This window comes from Haemaphysalis longicornis, unplaced genomic scaffold (assembly GCF_048455015.1).
Source record: "Haemaphysalis longicornis isolate Haplotype H1 unplaced genomic scaffold, Haemaphysalis longicornis Haplotype H1 scaffold_1, whole genome shotgun sequence".
Classification (NCBI taxonomy): Eukaryota; Metazoa; Arthropoda; class Arachnida; order Ixodida; family Ixodidae; genus Haemaphysalis; species Haemaphysalis longicornis.
The window spans coordinates 455,761,640-455,784,809 of record NW_027526203.1 but is presented as its reverse complement, the minus strand read 5'-3'; positions in this window follow the sequence as shown (position 1 = coordinate 455,784,809).

The window sequence follows — 23,170 nt, the reverse complement described above, 5'->3', positions numbered from 1 at the left end:
TTTGGGTGCTCACAGTTCGCTTCCCACTGGCAACCACGCGCCGTTTGTCACCAGAGGAACTCCGTCGTGGCGTAAGTACGCTTTGTCGCTCAGCTGCACAGTGCGGGACGATGCTTCGCTTATCAATGTAATCGGATGTTACTGGTACCACACCGAGCAGGATGTAGCGCGGAGGTGCGTGCCGAATATCCTTGAACACCGACCGGTACAGCACGTGTGTGAAGCCCTTGAAGAGGCCCTTTGGGAGGTAGCGCCATCTCTGCTCGCGGAGGAACGTCACGCCTGCCGGTATGTTTAGTTAGGGCGCAAACGATGTAATCTAAAGCACGTGCATTGCCCTCCTTTCATAAGCGGACTAAGGCTGTGAAGCAACTCGATTAAACGAAGCTGTCATTTCTTGTGGATTATCGGCGCATAAGCTATGTAGGCCATCGCGCAATCCTCCGTTTAGTCCCGCTAAGTAGCTTGGGAGCTCATAAATAGGCATTTGAAATTAAACTCGTCACTATATTCCTACTTTCCACAAATGACGAGCGCTACGGACATATCTCCATTCAAGTAATTTTTCCTAACCAGCTTTAAACGTTACTTAATGCCTGAGTTTTCATAATGTAATCCGCCTTTGCACTCAGGCGATCCCTATGGGTTAAAGCGTTTAAATAATTTCGTTGCACCGCCGAATCTGAAACCACCCCTGCCAAACAGACAGCACATCCTGCGCTAAAAATTAAATATGCTGGTGCGATAAGCGTAAAATAAAATAGTTGCCATCCACATCAATAAACGCCACCAGTTGCAAACAAGCTCTTAGATACCTCGTAACTGAAAGAAAATTAACCCAGCACAGCAATCAAACCTGACACCACCACCAACTGGAGCAATGGTTCTTCTACCTGACCTAACTATGGCCGAGATTACACTATAACGCAAGGACGAAGTCATCAACGATTCTGTGGTATTCGTCTGCGGGTGTCATAACCGTAGAGAGAAATGATGAAAATTGAAGATTAGGTATGGTTCCTTTCAGCTGCACGTGTCGATGAGGCATTAATATCAATAGCAGGTTTCGTTAGTCTTGTTTAATAAGGCCTCTAGAAAAGCTATTAGTATTTAACCTAACCCCTGGTCCAGGATGTTGACTTTTTTTCGAGAAGAACGAATGCAAAAAAGTGTGTAAGATCGAAGGGTACTGTGTTTTTTTGCTGCGGTATGACAAGAACTGCTCCACCCGACACACAATAAACATATATGAAATCAAAAGCATTCGTGCTTTGTGATAATGTAGGACAAGTAAACTTACACCTACACCAAGTACAAGTTTTTACATTTAGGAGATTTTAGGCTAAATGAAATATAATAACACAATCGCCGTGAATGACGGGAATGTCTGAGCGAAAAGAAAGTAGACAAGAAATCGGCGAGAGAAACGTTCTAGAACGTACCGTCGTCCAAACCTTTCATCCGCACTGTTACTTTTCGTAAAAACGCGGGTCTAAATCTTTTACCCGATGCCTTAAATGTTTAAATATGAATCCGATTTTTTTTTTTACTGTTGGTTGTCAAAATCTTTTAAAGGGTATTTTGTCTGAATTATTTTTGCGGGAACAAGTTGACGCCCGGAAGTCTCCATACGACCGCAAAGGTGTCTTCGCCACACTAAGAGCGGGTGTGCAGAGAAGCTAGCTCTACAGTAGCAACAAAAGGTCCATTGTATGTGCAATCAAATTAACTATTCGAGGGAAACTGTGATATTAAGCGCCATACTGAAACAGCCTATAATTTCTTGGAGCGACAAAAAAACTTTCCGCTTTGAGAACGTCACGTTAAGCCCTTTGTACGAAGTGACAAATGCAAACAAACAAAACGGTGGGGTCTCTTTTGAAGACATAAGCGCAACGTTTGCGCTGACAAGAGCTCATGCGTAATGCCCCTGCATGTGCAATGCAAGTCACTCGTAAAATTATGACGGGTTACCCTTTAACTGTCAGTGCTGCAAATGATGGCGAAAAATTAGCCTACGATGTTAATTTCGAACGGCGCGGGGACAACGCCTCGGTGAGCAACAGAGAGGTGGTGCCCTCTACCTGCAGCTAACTGAAGCGAACACTTCGTGCGCCCACTCGCGTGTCAAGCAATTCGAGTCGAGCATCACTGCTTCGTGCCGTGTGTTTGGCCCACATGTCGAGAGCCAGGCATTCACGTCTTGTTGCATATCACTGCTTACATTCGCTGGAGTTCATGACCGACGAAACAGGTTGTTCATCATGCATCACGTCACTCGTTGCATCCGCCAGTGCGATTCCAGAACAATCCAATTTGTTGAAACGTCGAATATACCCGGATGCGGTGACACCTACCGGCCACATTCGACAACAAATTGGCAACTAAATCTATTTGCACTTTCACTGAATCACCTTGACTAAGCGTCACAAAATGGACGCCGCAGCGTTAGTGCAGAGCGCAAAGCCTATTGTCATTGAGAAAATCCTGTTATCATGCTCTGAAACGGAAGAAACAATTATAGGATGATCGTGCGCAAGCAAACCTTATTCTGCTAATAAAGGCGCTGTGAAGCTAAACTACGTTTTTTTTTTTTTTTTTAAATTTGGGAGCACCAGCCTTTGGTAACTCAATCAATTCCATTTCGGCCCGGAAGACGTTTTCACAAAAATAAACACGCATACACGTTAAAAATACTGAGACGTCTTGAAATTTCGCGCTACACAACGTCAGCAGTGTCGTAATTAGGGAAATGCTAAATACAAAGTTACCAGTGTGCTAATTCCATATTTACAATGGAGCAGCATGACGATACAGAACTAAAGGCACCAGTACACCCACACGGTCATGTTATTTTTGGTGGTGGCTTCGGTCAGCGGCTGCCACTCGCATAAACAAGTACCTGCGATGTCATAATGACCCCGCGAAAGAGTGGCCGGTCAGTCGCCACTGCTTTATATGTTGTTTTTTTTTTGTTTTTTTTTATATTTTTCTAGGGTTGCTTTAAAATTGGCATCATTTTTATTGGGACAAACCAGTCTGTTTGTCTAAGTTAACTTGTATTCGGGGTGAAGCCCCTTAGGGGCTGGGGCAGTTGGCGCGTCTCCGGTCGCGTCGTCATAATCGTAGTCTCATGTAGTCACGGTACTAAAACACCGGGAAACTCGTTTACGCCTCGCGCTACAACGTAACGCGTACTAAAAAAAACACCGGGACTCTCATTTACGCCTCGCGCTGGAGCGCTTCGTAACGCGTACAAAAAAAGAACACCGGGACGCTCGTTTACGCTTCGCGCTAGAGAGCTTCGTGCTTCAAAGACGAGATATTTTTGCAGCAAAGCTATATACCTGCACCCCCCCCCCCCCCCCCAACGGCTTCATCTCCGTGGGAAAAAACGCCAAGGCGCCAAGAATACACTCTTATACACTGCATGTTCCGTCCCTCCCCAGGTTTCACGTTAGTGGAAATGGCGCGGGATTTTTTGTTATTTTTTTTTTGTATGCATGCACCATTTAGCGTGGGGAAATAAATCTTGCTTGTCCTCTTTATCGCGTGCCCAAAGACCCGGCATAAGCATAAATTCGGGCTTATTAAGCATTGACTAATACACCTGTGCGGATATGTGCTACTCTATGTAACACGGTGCTATCAGAGTGCGCACGCAACGCAGGCTTCAAAGTCCGCGCACAGAACTCTTGTGGTGCTTCTCCTCCTCCTAGTGCTTGCGAAATAATTGATTGGCTGGTTGGTTGAAGTTGTCGACTAACTGACATAATGTGGTTGATTAGCCGTTCTTTAGAGCACTGTCCAATACACCTCTACGTGTATGCGCAGCTATGTGGGTATGTAACACAGCGCACGCTGGACTTCACGGCGCGCGCATGTTCTTGTGGTCCACCCACCTATTCTTCCGCACTAAATAAAGACATGGCATCTACGCTTGTGTGGCGTGAGATGAGGGCGCCAGAGTGTGTGGCTGCGGAGTGTTGCTGAGTCTGAACGTTTCAATGTTTCGAAGTGTATATTCTCTGAGTGTCATGGCGGAGCCAGTGCTTCCCCGCATGGCGCCATCCATCGCCACGCCAGAGCTTGCGGTGGTGGCCGGGACGCGGGAGGTTCAAAAACTATTTCGAGAATTTGTGTAATTGTATGCTATTTACAGGGCACAATTTCTATTGGGACACACTTTTTTTTCATTTTGTTCATGATCTAGGCATTCCATTGGTCTTTGACAGCCTCGCGTAAGTTTTGCTTGTTTCATTTTTAAGTTAGGTGACGTACGCAGTGTTGGCGCTGGCATCAGTTACGGTCGGAGAGGCACTTTGAGGAGGAGGCGTCAGTTGCTGGTACGGCTAGTGATGTCTTCCGAGCACCATGAGAGCACGATGTTCGCTGCGCAGGCGCAGAGCTTCCTGAAATCGCGCATCCTTTCTCCACCGAAGTAACATCGCCGGCGAGCCTTCTGACACACCTCCTCCTTTCCACACTCGTGTGGTCGCTGTTCCCAATTCCAGCTTCCGGTAGGCGTTCGCTTTTGGCTGCCACGTCGTCGTTTCCGGTTGACAGTGATGACGTCTTTCTGTGGACGCTTTATGAGCAGAGCTGATGAACACGGCTGATAACCACAGCAACTGCGTACGGCTAGGGCCACGAAAAATCACTCAATCAGCGTAGTAACAACACTCTTGCGTCAAAACGTGTCTCTCGCTTACTGCGTGAAACAAGACTGCGTGAGATGAAAATTGATTGATTGTATGGTTTAACGCGCCGACGCAACGCAGGCGATGAGGCGCGCCGTAGTAGAGGGCTCCGGATTAATTTTGACCACCTGGGTATCTTTAACGTGTGCCGAAATCTCGTACACACGGGCGTTTTTGCTTTTCGCCTCCATCAGAAAAGCGGCCACCGCGGCCGGGAATCGAACCCGCGACCTCGTGCTCAGCAGTGCAACGCCTTGGCCACTGAGCCACCGCGGCGGGTGAGATGAAAATTGGTGATACTGCCTGCTTTGGCTACGCACGCCTAACGCAAGCAACATGCGATGCCCCGACTGCATAGTATGTCCAGCCTATTAATCAGCTGCGAGTAAAATATCAACCTTCGCGGAACAATCTTAACAGCGGCGCTGTTCTAGGGCTGCCCGTGACGACATTCTCTGCTGGTATCGTGTCACGATCTCTCTGGGGCATGCTTCTCCGCCACGCAAAAACCGGTTCCCAGCATAGAAAAAAACTGTGGTTGATTCCTCTGTCATATGAATCGGCAAAAAACGAAAGTGAAATGTGCAGCGAAATATGCAGCTGAGCATGATTTGCAGGTCGGCAGCTGTCTTGTGGGTGTGCTTGGCGAGCGACGTCCTGCTGGCGGGTCACTTCGGCAAAGATGTGCTGGCGTCATTTCCGCGACGGATATGACGTCAGTGAAATCGTGGTGTATTACGGCATAAAACACTTTCGTGTTAAAATATAAAACACGAAAACGAACAACCCTAAGTAAAACGTACTCTTTAGTACTAAAGGCTGCTTCCTCGCAAGAAGAACCTGTGTGCAGGGGTGCATCCTTTACATGCCGCTTGCTTCGTCGTACGGCGTCATTTCCGCGACGGTAATGACGTAAGTGAAATCTTCATGAATTCCGGAATAAAACACTTCCGTGTTAAAAATCACAAAGAAATAAAAAAACGGTCCTAGGGACTTCATATTTCGATACAAGACGGCTTGTATTGCCCCTAAAAACATGTACTTTCAACAATGCATATGCGTTTAAGGGTGAAGCCGACTTTCAGGCGATCAATGTAAGCTTGGTCTTTTGTAAACTGACTTTTCCACATTGCGTGTTACACGGTGAAGCATGTCCATCTACGGAGGGAGTATGATTACAAAAAACGGCTGTAACTCTTGCGCTATCGAAAGCATCTGGAAACAAATTGTATGAAGTTAGTCATTAAGAAGACTCTACCATTACGCCGAGTTTCATTTACTTCCCATAATTAGTTCCCAGTGAAGCTGTAAACGCTACAGAATTTCCGTCCGCTGTCAACACATGGCCCTCTATGGAGGGAGTATGGGCACAGAAAACTGCTCTAAACGCTGTCTTGCCGGAACTATCCGGAAATTAATTTATATGACAATTAGGCGCTAAGACGACCCTAACATAACGCCCCGCAGCATCGCTGGTCATCCTTCTTCACTGAGTGGAAGGGCAGTGAATTTTTTGACACGACGGAGTGAAATCAGATTCCATCCAGCGGCGGATCTAGAGTGATCACTAGAGACCGTAACTCCAGGCAAAATGCCTATTTTTTCCTTGAGTCCGTATCAAGCCTTTTTAACATATAAACATGAGCATATTAAGCAATAGTTCACTGTGCCTATATTGAAAATGGAGACTTTTTTAGCGCCTATTTTGACTATATGCGTATGTGGGCACTTTAACACCTAGAAATGCCTTTTTTGTCATATGTGCTTTTTTTTTTTTTCGAGTCGATGTTATGCAAGGACTGTTCTTTCTTCAGAAGCCCGCAACTGGGTGTTCGTCGCACGCCGTTTGCGAGACAAATCCGCGCGGCGTGCCAAACACGCCGAGAAACGCAAACCGTGCACGAGCCACCGCCACCTCGACATTGCCACCTAGGGCGAACCGCCAGAGTCCCGTGCGCAGCGGCACCGCAGCCAAGCTTTCCGACGTCGCCTTTGTCCCCACGAGATCTTTTGTTCTATGTACTTCTGACACGCTGCGTCCGCGGACCAACGGCGATAACTTTTGCCGACGTACCCTATCCATTGCTAACGCACTAAAATAACACGCAAAGAAAAAAATAAACTCGACACAGCCGCGCACGTCCCACTAAAGGTGAAAGACGCCTCCTGGGGGAAAATCACGTGCGAATCTGAGACACCAAAGTTTTAAGGTGACGCCACGAACACGTGCACTGCCAGCCGCCGATCACGGGTACGCCACCGCCCGGCAAGATGCAGCATGCGTAGCACGAAGGAGGAACGAGAAACGGGGTTGGTGGTGGTGGTTTGTTGCTGGAAGAACAGCCTCGACGTGTGGAGTCCTCAGTCCAGGGCTCCAATGGTGGACGCTGTCCGGCGAGCCTGCTCATTCAGCCGTTGCTGGTCTGTGGGGCAGTGCTGGACAAAGCAGCCTCCCAAGAGGAGACGGTGGGGATGCGTATAGGGGTGAGCCCGTCTGGTGGTCGCGGGCACTCCCGTACAGCGTGGTAGAGGGTGGGAGTGGGGCTATTACAAGCCGAGCAGCTGCTAGAGTATTGGGTGGGAAAGAAGAGGTGTTTGTGGTGGAAGTTTGGAAACGTGTGGGTCTGGAGCTGCCGCCATGACGCCGCGTCGGTGCGGGATAGGGAGTGGCGGGGCGGAAGTAGGGTTTTTGTTTGTGTGCGGTGGTAGGCGAGTGTGAGTGTATAGTTGAGAGGTTCGTGGGACGGGATGCTGGAAGCTGATGTCTGGGGGTCACCCTGGATCTGTCTTTCCACTTCTTCTGACGCCCGGGGGGCATATCTCGGGCGAGAGCGGAGCTTATAGGAATGAACACCTCGGCACTTCACAAGTAGTCTAGTCGTGACACTCGCCATCTGCCATGGCGGCTAACATTTAAGGGCATTTGGAAACCTATACATTAAGGGAATTGGTTCCAAAGAATCTTGCGTGCTGTCTAACGTTGGTAATCGGTGTATAGTGCATAGTTCCTGAATGGTGTTATTCCCGCAGCGTTGTGAAGAACTGAGAAGGTCGTTGTGTTTTTTCAACGATTAATAAGTTGCAGTAAAGATCCTCGAGGCGCAGTTGTGTCTTCAAAAAGCAGTTATCGATTGCTCCTCTTCCACCAGAGCCCGTTGTTACCTCTTAAAAAAGTCGCCCAAGGGCAGAAAACTACTACAAACATACTCGCCTGTGGTACTAACAGAATCACAGACGACAAAATCATCGCAGCCGAAATTGTTTACACCACGCTACACGTGAACGGGACTTGGCACATGTGTGTGCTTATTTCACGCTCTTAGCGGAAAGCATTTCAGCAGTTGAGAGCTTGGGCGCCACTCTTACTAAGAATTCTGAGCTCACTTGGGAGGTCCAGGACAGGTCCGCCGCCATCCCCGAAAGACCGTTTGCTTAAATCTGTATGGCATAAAATACCTGTATTACCTGTGCTAATATAACTGCCGAAATTTCTGAGCAGCAAATATTCTGATATTCCAGATGGAATTTGGTCATGGAGCTTCCCGAAGTACAAGCACACTCCTCCAACTTCAGCAGACGTCCAGCGTTGTTTTTTCGCATTTCAAGCAGCAAATCATTGAGATTGATTTGGTTTGTCATTGCTTTCAAGCTTCTTTTTTTTTGTGTGTGCGTAAAACCACCCTGCCTTTCACGTAAATCTGAAAATAACAACTCTTGTGCGGCTTATTTTCACGAATAAAAATTACTTTCCCACAGCACACTACTTGTTCGCTGTTTTCACTGCAAGTCAAAAATTTGTCTCAACTACGCTGCTGAAATAAATTGAGCCTATATATGCCTAAATGACACTTTTCAGTGCCTATTATAGGCTCCTAAAGCATTGATTTTTCGTGCCTAAAACTCCGGTCTCTGTAGTGATCACCATGTCCGCACCGGGCAAATTCAGAGCCAGGCAGCCCAGAGAGAAAGGGAAGGGGTGGAAGGTGACACGCCCGGTAGGCTTACGACTGTAGGAGGGCGGTTGGCGGGGGGCATCGCCTCCACCCTTAGATCCGTCACTGATTTGATGATACAAGACGGGCATTGAATAAAAAGGCGTTGTCGGCAAACTGCAGATGAAATTCAGCACTGACAGCAGTAAAAATTAAGAAATTGCAACGTTTTTCTTGCTTCACTATAGACTACACCCAGAAGCGCTTCAAAGGCGCATAGACGTACAGAACGGCTACGATAGTGCATTTCACAAGCTGTGTGAAGCGGAGCTAAAGCTACGAGGTGCACGGGAGCACCTTCCTGTACAGCAGCAAAACAATATACCTAGGGTGGACTTTTTTTTTCCTTTAACCACTAAAACAACTTTATTTGATTGCTGCGCTTACATGTTTCGCTGCACGTTATGAAGCGACGTTTTGTTTGGTTTGAGCCTGCAAATGCACTTCTAAATATTTTATTGGAAACTCAAAAGAGGTGACGCCGTTTCAAAGGGTACTGAGAAACGGCTGGCGGATGTTGTGCGACGCCCCTACTATTTGCCCGGGGCAGGAGGAGGAAGTGGACGATCACATCGTACGTTCGCTCCGTGGCTCTCCTGATCGCTTGAAAGGCGTTCAGCTGTGCTGCTGCACACAGCTTGTGAGGTGAGCTGCAGCTCAACCAAACGAGCTCTATCTGTACGCGATTCCCCGTCGAGCACGAAACTGGAACGCTACCGCAAACGATTCAAACTCATCCTCAGCATTGTAGACGTCCACCAGCTCTTGGCGGGATCTGCAAGCCGTCTCTGGAAGGAGTGGCCACTCGCAGCCATGTCTCCAATTATTCATAATGGCTTCGAGAGAATGCGGCGACTTGAATGTGTGTATTGGAGACTTGAATGTGTGTATTGGAGACATGTACTCAGTACTACATGAGAAGTTTGAGCATGGTAATTCCTAGGTAGCAATGAGATTAGCAGCAAAGCACGCTCCCGCTACTAATAACAAGGACCATTGGCCAGTAACAGAAAGAGGAAGAAATAGTAGCAAAGGGAAAAGTATGATGATGATGATAGTGAGAGGACTCATGCGCACCACCAGACACGAATCACCGTAGGCACCACGCCATTGCGGTGCACAGAATGAACGAGACACGTGCTCCAAAAATCTCATCGGTGCGGTGTACAAGGCAGTAAAGGTCCGATGCGGAAAGTTGGCGTTCGCCGTAGATGAGTGTGACATCGAAGATACGATGCCATGAGGTATGGTCGGTGAAGAAAATGCCTATTTACAGAAATTTACAGCGGAGACATTGCAATACGGCACAAGTCTAAAGGATGACTGAGTTAAAATGCGCCGCCGCGGACGAAGGGTGTAGCCGCACGATTTCTGGATGAGACACGCAAGCCAAAAGGTGCCGCACCACCACACGGTTGGCGAAATAAAATGCGCGGGGATCTGGCACACACAAGACACGAGGGGAGCGCGACCGCATACGGCCGCAACTCCCGACCAACCCGTCCAAGTTTTCGCGTGCAGTCGCCGGCCTGCCTCTTTCAATTAACAAGGTCGCCACCCCAAAGCGGCGCTAACTACTTGGGACTTTCCCCCGACGTCGTTGTGGGCCCCGTCGCTATAGTGCCTAGAATATATAGTGCCAGTATAGTCTAGGCACCATACCGTCGCTGTATGGATGGCGATGGCGAAAGCAATTAGAAAAGTTCGAAACAAAACGATGGCACCTGCGGCGGTCACTACTCTCGCTCCCGACGACGGAGAGAGACGGAACAAATCCAAACGACCGCAACTAAACGAGTAACAAGGAGAGCGGAGACATCGCCCCATCGGGGCTCATCGGCGCTACCATCAACGCAACGGCAGAGCACCCTCGACACCAACGGCAGCTGTGAAACGTTGTGACGCACACAATACCCGCATAAGCGTTCCACAGTTCACCACAAATGCTTTCGCATTCACTGCATCATAAGTAGGGCTTCGGCGTCCTGGAATCCTTATTTTTAACTCCAACAGAGAACAGCGCTTTATTATAGAGGGTATTCTTTGTAGGCGTGTCTGCACCGTTTGTCTGTCGCCGTGGGTCCGTCGCTGTCTGTGCTTACGCTGCCGACCACCTATCTGAAAACAAAATGCTTTTGTTACTTTGGAAATTTGCACAGTCGAGCCCAGGCCCCTCAATTCAGAGGCGAAAGTCGTGACCACTCCGCCATGAGTCGAATACAGAACCTGCAAATTTGACTTATCAGAGCATAGACTCTGTATTCAAGTTCTTGGTATGTTTTAAGGCTTATGAGGCAGAAGAAACATTCATCGAGGCTTAAACTACGGCGTAACTACAGATAGGAACACGGGGAACACATGCCGCACGTGATACACCATACGTACGGAGGTCGACCCACCGGAGGGACATCTGACCAAGGCCCATACCACATATGGACACACGGCGGTGCAACGCTCGGGATTTTGTTTTGTTTTGTTTTACAGGCACCGCGCGAAAAAATGCGTTTCGAGGTTCACCGTGTTCGCATAGCTGAACAGCCGCAACTGAACAAGATTATCACAAGTGACTAATAAACGGAGCTATGAAATCGCAGCTCGCGGCGCTGCTGCTCGCAAACACGTCAATAGTGAGAATGCCAGGCACTTTCTATGTTTGCTGCTCGGGGTTGGTCGCCAGAAAGCCACTGGCTTGAAGCATAGAATTGAATCGTTTATTTAGCATCACAGGGGGCATGATGCTGCAGGCCTGCGGAAAAGGCTGAAGAAAAGCAACTTGATAGAGCCGCAGGCACCCACGTAAGCATGCATCGGGATAACGAAAATAGTGATGCTTATATACTAGCAAAAAAGTGTGGGTGGGTGGGAATTCACGTGCGCTGCGAAGATGGCGCCTCTCTGGGCGGAAAGGTGGAGCACAAAGTTCGCGTTCATAATGCGCGCCTTGCTAGGTGCCGCCTTCTTCCGGCCACCCAGCGGTGCAGTCACGCAGTGTGCCCGGCACTCTTGCTATCGGAGTTAGCGCGAGCAGCAATCGCGATCTTGCCGGTCCGACCGTCCGTCACATGTGCTAATCTTTTTTCTGTTGTGGACGGTACGTCAACAGATGTCGCTGTACGTCGTACCGTCTTGCGGTGGTCGTCCCCAAATGCTTTTATTGCGATCAGATTCCTTTCCCAACTTTGTGGTATGCCTTCCCGTCCTTGTCTAGACTCAGCAAAGAAATCCTAAAGCCCCTCCATACTGCTCTCGTGCTCCGCCTAGGTGGCCGTGATGGAGGGGCTTTAAGAAATCGAACAGCCAGACTAAAAAAAAAAATCCCTTAAGCAGAGTCACTGATGGGAATCGAACCAACACCCCATGTGGTGGTGGAAAATGTGAGCCCTACCGATTGAGTACTTTTTCTTGATTCCATGGAAATAAATACACAACTCTCTCAAAACACATTTGCACAAAAATAAAAGCTCTGATTAGTGCAGCCTTCATAAGGCCCCACGGCAGACACGGGGCAGACTTTCAGAGAAATTATAGCTGCTTGTGTCATCGGGCCGTGGCAGCTGGCGCCACGTGATACGGTGCTGGAAGTAGCAGCTCGTGCAATTAAATGCGCAGGTGTAGTGGTACACCGGTAGCGTAGTTAATCTATGTGTGCATCTTTATTAATGCTATTAGCTTATTCGTGGCTACTTCATCCACTTTGCAGATGTGTGTGTGTCTGCGTTTACCCTCCTACGCTGAGTCATGGCTGTGTGAAGACTCGGTGAAAGTGGAAAGGAGTATAAATGGGTGAGGAGGTGAGAGGGAGAGGAGGGGATATGTGAACGAGTACAGCGTGGTTAGGAGAATGGAGGGAGCGGAGGAGGGTAGGACGGAAAGGCGAGGAGGGTGCGACGGTAAGCGTATGGAGTTGGAAGGGGTCGTGGAGGAGTAGGGGAGGTAATTCAGGCCGTCAGTACAAACCTCTGCATTAAATTACTACGAATAATCGTCCCTAAGATGACCATGCATCTATATCTGCCATGTGCTCAGTGCATTAACTGTAGTGTGATAACAATTCTTCGTTACCCCTACTTGACTACTGGAGGTAAAGTGGTAGCTACCCAGGGGCGGATCCAGGCTTTTTCTGAGAGGGGGGCCAGCTCCTATCAGTGATGATGATGATGATGAGCAGGAGGAGGAGGTGGAGGAGCCTTATTTATTCACTGAAATTTCGGGAAAGCAAAAACACAAGGAATACAACAAGTCATCAATTCACCTTTTTCTGCTACCTGAGTGGTCATCTTCTTGGAGGTTTAAATTCAAAAATTAAGGGAGGGGTCAGGACATCCGGACCCCCCTCTGGATCCGCCAGTGTAGCTACCTCCAGCGGCCAGACAGGGGCAACGTCATCCATTGCATACCAGGAGTTAGTAATAAGCCAGTGGCTGCTTCAATGTATAAAGCATTTGCGGCGTATAGGTTGTATTCACTGGCATGGTGCGCATGTCGGCAACCATGCGTGTAGCCTTAGCGACGGGGACGCGCGGCCGCCATCATGGCGACACACGCATCAGGCCGTCCCACCGAGACCAAAAGCATTACCTTGTGTAGAAACATGGGTTTATTCTTTTCACTCTAAGCGACGTACCACAACTGTTCCTCCCCGCAGCTGAATGCGCCCTCAACTCTCACGGGGTTCCGCCACGCGTATTCGATTACGGAGCCAGCGGTAATTGTTTTCGCCATCGGGCGCTCTCGGAGGGACGTCGTTTCGGCGGCGCGTTGTCTACGCGGGCCGCCGCCCAGGATTGGGATGTCGCCCGGCTTTCGCCCTGCCGGCGTGGGCCGTCGAGCGCCAGCTCCCACTCCCCAGTACCCTTCTGTCGGCCCCACTACATTCCAGCGAACTCCGAAGTGGTTGGAACCGCCGCAGACTTCGCCCCTCGTCACAGCAAGCCCGCTGGCCTCCACGCTTCGCCGTTCCCTTCAAAGCTTCCCGTCTCCCGGACGCAGCATGACAACAGCCAGCAGTGTTCGAGGAGCTCGAGTGCGACGGGAACAACGACAGTGGAACTACTCTTCTCTGCTCTTAGCCTCTTTCCTCGCCTTTCGAATCTTTAATTTTCTCCATTCTATCCTAACATCACTTCAAAATGTCGCTGCTATAATTCATATCGGTTAACGCCACGGCCGAGACGACGGATGCGAAGTGCTCGAGGGCAAGTACAGCGCAACCACGTAATGTGAGTGCAATAAATAATACATCTGTTGACACCGCCGCCGAGAATCGGATTCAAACGCGGCAGACGTCGCACGCTGGTGTTTCTTTTCTGCGAGATGCGGGCGCAAAGCGCATGCGCAGGTACAGTGGCCACGGTCATAGCGGTTTTCGGTGTTGCCAAGTGAAGAAATCGCCCGCTAGATTTTTCAGTGAATACCACAGCGTGTTACCCGCCGCGGTGGCTGAGTGGCTAAGGCGTTGCGCTGCTGAGCACGAGGTCGCGGGTTATATTCGCGGCCGCGGCGGCCGCTTTTCTGATGGAGGCGAAAAGCAATAACGCCCGTGTGTACGAGATTTTGGCGCACGTTGAAGATCCCCAGGCGGTCAAAATTAATCCGGAGCCATTCACTACGGCGCGCCTCATCGCCTGCGCTGCGCCGGCGCGTTAAACCCTACAATCAATCAATCAATCAATCAATCAGTCCCAACGTCCCTTACCTGCGAGTATTGGGTTTCACACAATACCCCAAAACGGCTCTGGACTGTACACAGCTTTTCGCTACATAAAACACTGTCACAACTAATGCGCCTTCTGCAACGCATCTCCCACCGCCGTCGAGGTCTTGATGAGCAAGATACCCTCCGAACTTGTGCAAGCTTTGCTTATTAACCGCATTACCTACGGAACCCCATACATCGCCCTCAAAACAACAGAAAAGGCCCGGCTTAATATCATCACTCGCCAAGCGTACAAAACCGCGCTTGGCCTCCCCACTGCCACTGCGACCCAAAAACTCCTCGCCCTGGGAGTTCGCAACACGGGGAGAGAGAATACAACTTTATTGAAACGCCTGCAGTTTCCCTGCCCCAACCTATTAAGGCGAGAAGCTGCAAGAAGCGCATCACTCAGATCAACTTCGGCGTCTGCAACGGACTCCCACAGATCGACAAGTCCTGACATAATCAGGACACTCAGGACACCGTCCGACACCCCCGAGGGAACAAAAAAATTCCGCAGAAATTCCGAGAATTGTCTACTAATGCGCGGCATTCTTATGCCGCTTATCTTGAGTGTGAGTTCTTTACAACCAAATTTGTTTTTCTAAATCCCGTCCAACCAATTATCTCCATTTACGCTAATATAACGATTACAGGTGGAGCTTTCGCGAAATCTGCATTATTGCGGAAACGCAGGGAGTAACATGGTTCACCATTTTCCGTATTTTTTTATATTTGTCTTATTTTCAGTTTTTCAAAATCTCGCTTGACCAATTATCTCCATTCACGCTATTATAACGATTACAGGTGGAACTTTCACGAAATATGCATTATTGTGGAAATACAGGGCGTTATACGGTTTGCCATTTCCCGTAATCATTTTATATTTTTCTTATATTTTAGTTTTTCTAAATTTCGCTCGACTAATTATATCCATTTACGCTATTATAACGATTACATTTGGAACTTTCGTAAAATCTGCATTTTCGTCCAAATACAGGGCGCTACACTGTACTGGCTGTGCGGGTACTCGGCAAAGAATGCTACGCATTAAAAAAAGCATCCCTTCATCCCTGCGAGATTGTATCCGGGTAGCACCTCGACATCCGCATCGTCTGGGCTCCTGGGCAAACCATCATATCCGGCGATGAAGTGGCTCACTCCACGCCTCGCAATATGATACACCGAGCCCTTGCCGACGGTGGCCAATCTGTTATCGTCACGTCTGTAACCAAATAGTACGTTTAGGGCACTTAAAAAAACTGCTGCGTCTTGGTAGAGTGCTCGAACGCCAACGGAAGCTATCCGGGAGCTCGGTTCGGCCCACTTCGTGACCGTTCTTACGGGCGTCAGCGACAGCAGCACCGTATCACCACTGTCACCCCCGAATACGTCAGGCGCGAGTGAATTCTATTGTCGCCTCCTTTAGCCCTGATACTGGCACAATGAGAGGTTGACTTCGTCTTGCAGCGCGGACAACGAATGCGGCTTCGTTTCGAATATCTACGTCGTAGAAAAATATGTTTCGGGAATGTGGTTACCCAACACTTGACAATCACCTGTGCCTTTTGTGGGAATATAAGCCACACGCAATGGTTAAACATAGTGCAAGGCTCTGCCTCGTTAAATATGTGCACACCCACGCCTCATAGCAAGAACCAAGAAAAATCAATGAAACCACGGAATAATAAATGGTCTGTAAGTAGGGAAGAAACAGAATTGCTCGTACGGGAACAAAAAACCTATTGCAGCTTTGGAAATGATAAAAGCTTTCGTCTAAACCTAAGCCAGGTAGGACTCACCAGATTCAACTAGATGCGAAATGCACCGCTTTTTTTTCGCAGGAGATGGGAGGCGGGTTGAGAGGGGGACGTTAAACTACCGTTGCATCCGAATGCGGAACGAAATCAACAAATGAGCGTTTCAGTAATCCCACACACAAGCTACGCGTTTACTTTCCTTTTGTTTTTCGGCTTCAGCGAACAGTTGATCACTTGGCGGGCGCATTTTTTTTTTTTGAAGTACAGGGTAGGCAATTCGCAGAGGATAAAAGGTGTCGTTGGAAGTGTGTGGTAAATAAGACCCACTAATTTTAGTTTGTGCTAGTTTCTGCAGGCTCCTGCCTCCTATGACGATGGTTCTAAGAAGACGTTAGTAGCGGATTGCTCTTTAAACCTGTCGCCGCGCTGGTCGCGGAGGATACATAGCCGATAATGAATGAGTGCGGGCGCTCACCTCAGGCCAAGACGATCCAGCACTAATTTTTTTTGGTCGCGTGCTTATTCCCAAGTATGATTTCGTATTATCCATACTACTCCTGCCGTATAGTGTTCGCGAAATTTAAGCCACAATGGCTTGTCCAGGGATCAATATCTGATGTTTGATACTGACAAGCGTAACTGGCGTGCTGCCAGGTAAGAGCGCTCTGCTATATTATGTAAGCACACTCACAAAACCGATTTACATCATAATGTATAGCTGTAGCATGACCATTTGAGGAAACGCTGCTTACAGAGACATTGTTAGTAAATTTCGGGACAGTGAAATTACAATCAGCTTCATGCATATGCCGGTTAACCGGTATATATGCATGGAGAGAAGTGAAGACGGACACACGGACGAAGTGAAGACGAACACACACGGCGCCGTTGCGCCGTTTGTGTCCGTCTTCACTTCGTCCGTGTCTCCCCCTTTTTTGAGCAATTATTTTTAGTAATGGAGTACCAACATGCCTTTATTACGCTACCCCTACTAAGTTCAGGGTACCACTCCGAACCTCCGTCTTGAGCCGTGCGACAGGGCGCTTCGCTTACGCCGACAAGCTGGCTGACCGAACGAAATGCGGAACTTGGGCGGGCACCTTGCAGACCACTTTCTTCGTTTGTTTAGACAGCTTTTTGGTTGTTAAGCTTCTTCATAATCCCATGCGGCGAAGGAAGTGCCGAGCTACCGGAGGGAACAGAAGCTGCCGTCGACGAGAACGCTATGTTTGGTGGTGTTTTTTTTTTTTTTTAATAGAACCTATGCGATGCCAGTGGTGAACGGCGCAACCAAAAAATCTTGAAACCTAAGAAATGATGCTCTCTGTTTCACATATTCTGACTAATAATTTGGTAGCATGGTGAATCAAAGATAAAAACAAGACAAAGATTTTTGTAATGCTTAGGTTACACCCAGCAATTTATTTTGTTAGGCTACTTCCAGCTGCGCAGCGAAACGATGTGGTTCGGCTGTGTAGCTTCGCCTGCATGAAGTAGTGAGAGGAATGGGGTAAGGAGTAACGGTTCCGGGCATCACATTTGTGAATGCAATACTCTACTTAAAATCAGACGCGTTATCATGCCTTGAAGTGAACCAGAGAACGGTAGGCCATTTGGCCTTAGGAGCGCATGGTAAAAAAACTAACGAAGCAGTGCAGGGAGATATTTATTTATTTATAAAAAACCTTACAGGCTCCAGGTGGAGCATAGGGTAAGGGGGGCATACAAAAAAGAGGAACTTGGGGTATATAGCCAACACATTCTAAAAGGGAAATATAAACAAGATTAACAGGACATCATTATGCATTTTTAATGCAAAGGTACCCACAAAATTTCATAAACACTCAAATCAAAAGAAAAATTCAAGGAATGTGTAAACAGAGATAGAAAGCATGGTTATCGAGTATGTGGGAAGCACACGTGTGAAGTAAAAAGATTAGGAAAAATGCGCATTTAGTTGTGCACGAAATTTGTCACGGTTTGTTATAGAAGCGATAGCGTCCGGAAGTTCATTCCAATGAGATATGGCGCGAGGTAGAGCCGATGAATTGAATGCAAGTGTTTCCCCATAGATACGCTTAAAGCTGAATTGATTGTGTAAACGTGACGAGACGCGTGAAGGGGGTTCGAGGGGGAGCGGGGATGGGTTATCACTATGGGCGTATTTGTGAAACAAACACAAAAGAGCGACCATGCGACGAACTTGTAGTGGTTGGAATGAAAGGTCAATTTTAATCTGTGTGATACTTGAATTGCGACTATAGTTCCGAGATATAAAACGGGCGGCTCTGTTTTGGATGGACTCGACCAGATTAATTAAGTAGCTTTGATGAGGTGACCATATAGATGAGGCGAATTCTAGCTGCGGGCGGACGAATGTGAAGTAGGACAATTGGCGCATGGCTGGTGGCGCGTTACGCAGGTTACGACGCAGGTGTCCCAAAGTTTTAGATGCTGTTGCGCAGATTGAAGTAATGTGAGTGGACCAGGAAAGTGTAGAAGTGAAATTGATGCCTAAATATTTGTAGGTAGTGGCTCGTGATATTGCTGCGTTATTTACATGGTAAGTGAAATCAGAGTGAGTATGCTTACGAGAAAAGGAGATAGTTTTGCACTTAGTTGTGTTTAACATCATTTGCCAAGTCGCGCACCAGGAATTAATTTGGTCGAGGTCTTTTTGCAAGGTAATGTGATCTTGGGCAGAGTTAATGACACGATAAATGATGCAGTCGTCTGCGAAAAGCCGCACGCATGATGAAATGTTATTGGGCAAGTCGTTAAAGGGGCCCTGAAAGGCATTTTGAGCACACTAAATGAACTAGCGCAATCGTTAGATTGGGTCGTCAACGTCAGCTGTGCCAAGTATTACTCTTTTACGCGCAGCGGAAAGCTCACACTTTTGTTGCAAAGTTTGTCACTTTTTTCTCACCCTTTCCTTCGTGTTTTTGGACGCCGCCATCTTCACATGTCTACATCATCGATTCCCATATGTTCGTCATGAGCTAGACATCCTGCTATTGGGCGGCTTTTTCACGCACTTCCGGCAAAGAGATGAGTCGTCTGCTCAGCGTCGGCTCGCCGGCTAATCTTCCAGCGGAGTGGAGTGCTTGGACATTTTACGACAAACGAAACAAGTGTAAACAAACGCTTAACCATTCGTATTGAATGCAACACGGCCATAACACGACATGGATATTCCCTTGCCTGAGTACCTTCCCTAAAGAAAGCGTTGAAGCCCTGTGGCACTTCTATTCGTGCAATCGCAGAGAACGCCCTGAGCCGAATGCCCGGGTTTGACGGATACATTTTATTCAACTTCAAAACAAACCAGAGATGCGTTTCGAACGAACACAACGTCACAACATGCGTTGCAAGTCTGAACCGCGATTGACAGACGATCGGTTGCTTCCTCCTGCCCGTCGAAAATTCGGCACTCACCTCGCGCCTTGTTTGCGAGGACGAACAGCAATTCACTGAACTCTGGCACGCAAGCGAGAAGGATTTTAGCCAGGCACACTACACATACCCCATGCGAGGTTGAGTCGTTCGTCTTTCGAGAAAGATAATCCAGACCATGGGAAGCACTATCCCCCGCAGAAGTACAACGTCGCATTTCATCGCGAAACGAACGCTACACACAGGAGGCGATGCACACACACACACACAGCTTCGGTCGCTGCATTGGCTTAGCTGCAAGCTTCGTTCGGACAGTCAGCGATGCTACGACGATACAGAGCTGCGTGAGGGCGACGTGCTAAACACTTCACGTATTTAAAAACACAGGGGCAAAGAACTTGGTTCATCGGAAGCAAAAGATCTTTCCCCCATTATTGTGCCTGAAATATACTGGCTAGTGTTGCTAGTGTGCCGAGGGCGGGCCCCAGGCGGGTGCCGGGAGCGATGTACGCGGCCGGCTGCCGCTTGGGGCGCTGCCGTGCGGGAGTGTGCGCGAAGTCGGCCCGAGCAGATCGCGCGGTTGCCTCCGCGCTGCGTAGCAGACGGCAGGGGCAGAACTTTCCAATCCCGCTTGCGACGAAAGCGAGCGAAAGCGACGGGAATTCTGTCGCGCGACGAAAATTTCTCCCGACAACTCGACAAACACGATCGTCGCGCGACAAGCGACGAAATTCCCATCGCTTTCGCTCGCTTTCGTCGCAAGTGCGAACGGGCCTTTATGCGCAATCTCCGTCCCACATAAAATAAGCTCTTGCTTGTCGCCTGAGCATACGGTTGATATGTGACTACGTTACACTGTGCTTGCGAGTGTATTTAAACGATGTCACTAGGTTTGAAACGTAAGCGCTCGGCGTGCAGCTTTGTAAACGCAAGCAGCCTCACGTACGCACGCTATTTTGCTGCTAATAGAGAGTTTTAGTACAGCGTTTGTGCCTTTGCATACGCTAAACGCTAAATTTTTGCGTCCCTCTGCGTAAACATCGCGAGGGGAGTTTTAGTAGAACGTCTCATCAGTTTTGCGTTGCGACATGCTAATGCATACGGCGCCATCTGTTAAATGTTTTCCGAAATGACTCGGCGGCTGATCTGCTAGCGGAGTGCCGGAGTGCCTGAACATTTTACGACTATCAATACAATTTCAAACAACGCTTTCCCATCAGTATTGAATGCAGCACACAGGTGCAGCTTGGCAGAACACGGATGCTCGCTGCTCGAGTGCGGCGTTGGTTTGCTCTGTGCCTTCCCGTTCATCGCCACTGATAAAGCAATCCGATCCGGCGCGTTTTGTGCACGGGTTCTGTGTCGGTTTAAAATGTCTTTTTTTCACATGCCGCCGGTAGTAGGAATTACAACCGCCGCAAAATAAGACCCGGCACCAGCGGGCCCACATCTGAGACCGCGCTTTTTGGATAAACAGTGCGCGGTGCACCAAATGGAACGAGCGCACGATTCTCCCTGCGCGGCTGCGAGTTCGCCGCCGATACCAACTGCCGCTACGTACACCGCGAAAGGCCAAGGCTAGGCCGCACACATGCGGCCAGGTCTTTCGTTCGCTTTTCCAGCCTTTAGAGGAGTGTCCATGGTGTCAACAAAGATGAAAAAGCCGAAAGAGCTGGCCCGTAGCAGACGGCAGTCTGTGGGAGCGCAATAGCGGAAGTACGTCACCGCTGAGGAGCGAAGCATCATGGGAGGGGAGGCCAACAGAGAAGAAACAGTTGAAAGGAGGAGGAAATACGGCGCGACGATAATGCGCGGTTTTCGATTTATGATTTCTCAGCTAATACTCATCGCTTTAACAAAATTCTTGCAGGAGGAGATTGCTAATACATTGCTTTATTTGGTTACATGTACATCCATGCATCGGCGGAAGACATTTCAGGACCCCTTTAATGTAAATTAAAAACAGTAATGGACCAAGGACGCTCCCTTGAGGTACCCCTGAGGTGACGTCAGTTATAGTTGAGGAAGAATCATTCACGACGGTGAACTGTTGGCGAAGCGACAAGAAGTTTCGCAACCACGATAAAGCTAATGAGTCTATGCGGAGAGCTGATAATTTAGAAATGAGGCGACAATGAGCAACACGGTCAAATGCCTTAGAAAAGTCGAGGAATATGCAGTCTGTTTGCTGGTTATTATTTAAGTTGAAATGCAAATCTGAGGAAAATTCAAGCAACTGGGTATCACAAGAGAAACCTTTTCTGAAGCCATGCTGATTTTTGTGGAAGTACTTATTTTTCTCTAGGTGTCTGAAAATGTGCGATGCGATGATGTGCTCAAGTAACTTGCAGCAGATGCATGTTAATGAAATGGGTCGATAGTTCTCATGTGACGTTTTATTACCATCTTTGAATACGGGAATGACTTTGGCTATCTTCCAATCTGTGGGTAGCTGGCCTGAAATTAAAGACTGTTTGAAAATATGAAATAATATTTGACTTGAGACGTTTACTGTGTTTTTTTTAGTATCTTATTGTTGATGTTATCAACGCCACTAGAAGTGGATACTTTTAGATTATTAATGAGAGAGACGATTCCTTCAGGGGTGATATCAATTTCCTTCATAAAAGGGCAATCAAGGTCACTAACAATGGGCACATTGGTGTGATCTTCTCTGGTGAAGATAGACGTAAAAAATGAGTTGAAGGCCGATGCGCACTGTTCATCAGAAAGGGGAGTGTCGTTATCAAACAAGCAGATTTTATTATCATCAACACAAGGGGAAATTGTACGCCAGAATTTTCTAGGGTTGTTTTTTAGAACAGAAGGAAGATCCTGGGTAAAGTACTTGGTTTTGGCCCGGTCTAACTCCAGCTTATATACTTTCCGGAAATCGGTGTATTTTTTCCATGAGGATGCGCGAGGCTCGTTCTTAGCATTTTTGTACAATCTTTTCTTTTTACTTCTCTATGTTCGAAGATTTTTATTAAACCATGGGTTAGTTTCGTGGTTACTGATACTAATTAGGGGTACGTACTTATCGACTAACGAGCACAATTTGTGCTTAAAAAGGAGCCAGTTGGATTCCACAGTACGGTCGTTAAATGTTGGCAGAAAAACTTGATTAAGAAAGACATCCAAATCAGAGTTCATGCAAACGTAATTCCCTCTGCTATAATCGCGAATTTTTTTATTACTGAATCTTGTTTCTGGAGTAGGCATTTCAACGGTTAACTGGATTAGTTTGTGGTCACTAAATCCACCCAAATAAGATAACGGGCCTATGGTTTCAGGTGCAGTGGTGAAAATTAAATCTAAAACATTAGGTCCCCGGGTTGGTTGGTCTACAATTTGAGAGAAATTAAAGTCCAGAATTAAATTTAAGAAATTGGTTGAGCTGCTACAAGTGGATGACAACAAAGGCCAATCAATTTGCGGGTAATTGAAGTCTCCAAGAAGGTAAACTTCATGCCCCCGATATTTCTTCAAAGCGAGGTTAATACTGTCAAACAAGTCATCAATAAATGAACTGGAAGCATCGGGAGGACGGTAGCAAACACCAATTAAGATTTTACTAGTTGAGGTCATGCAAGAAACCCAGATTATTTCTATAGGCGACTCAGTTTC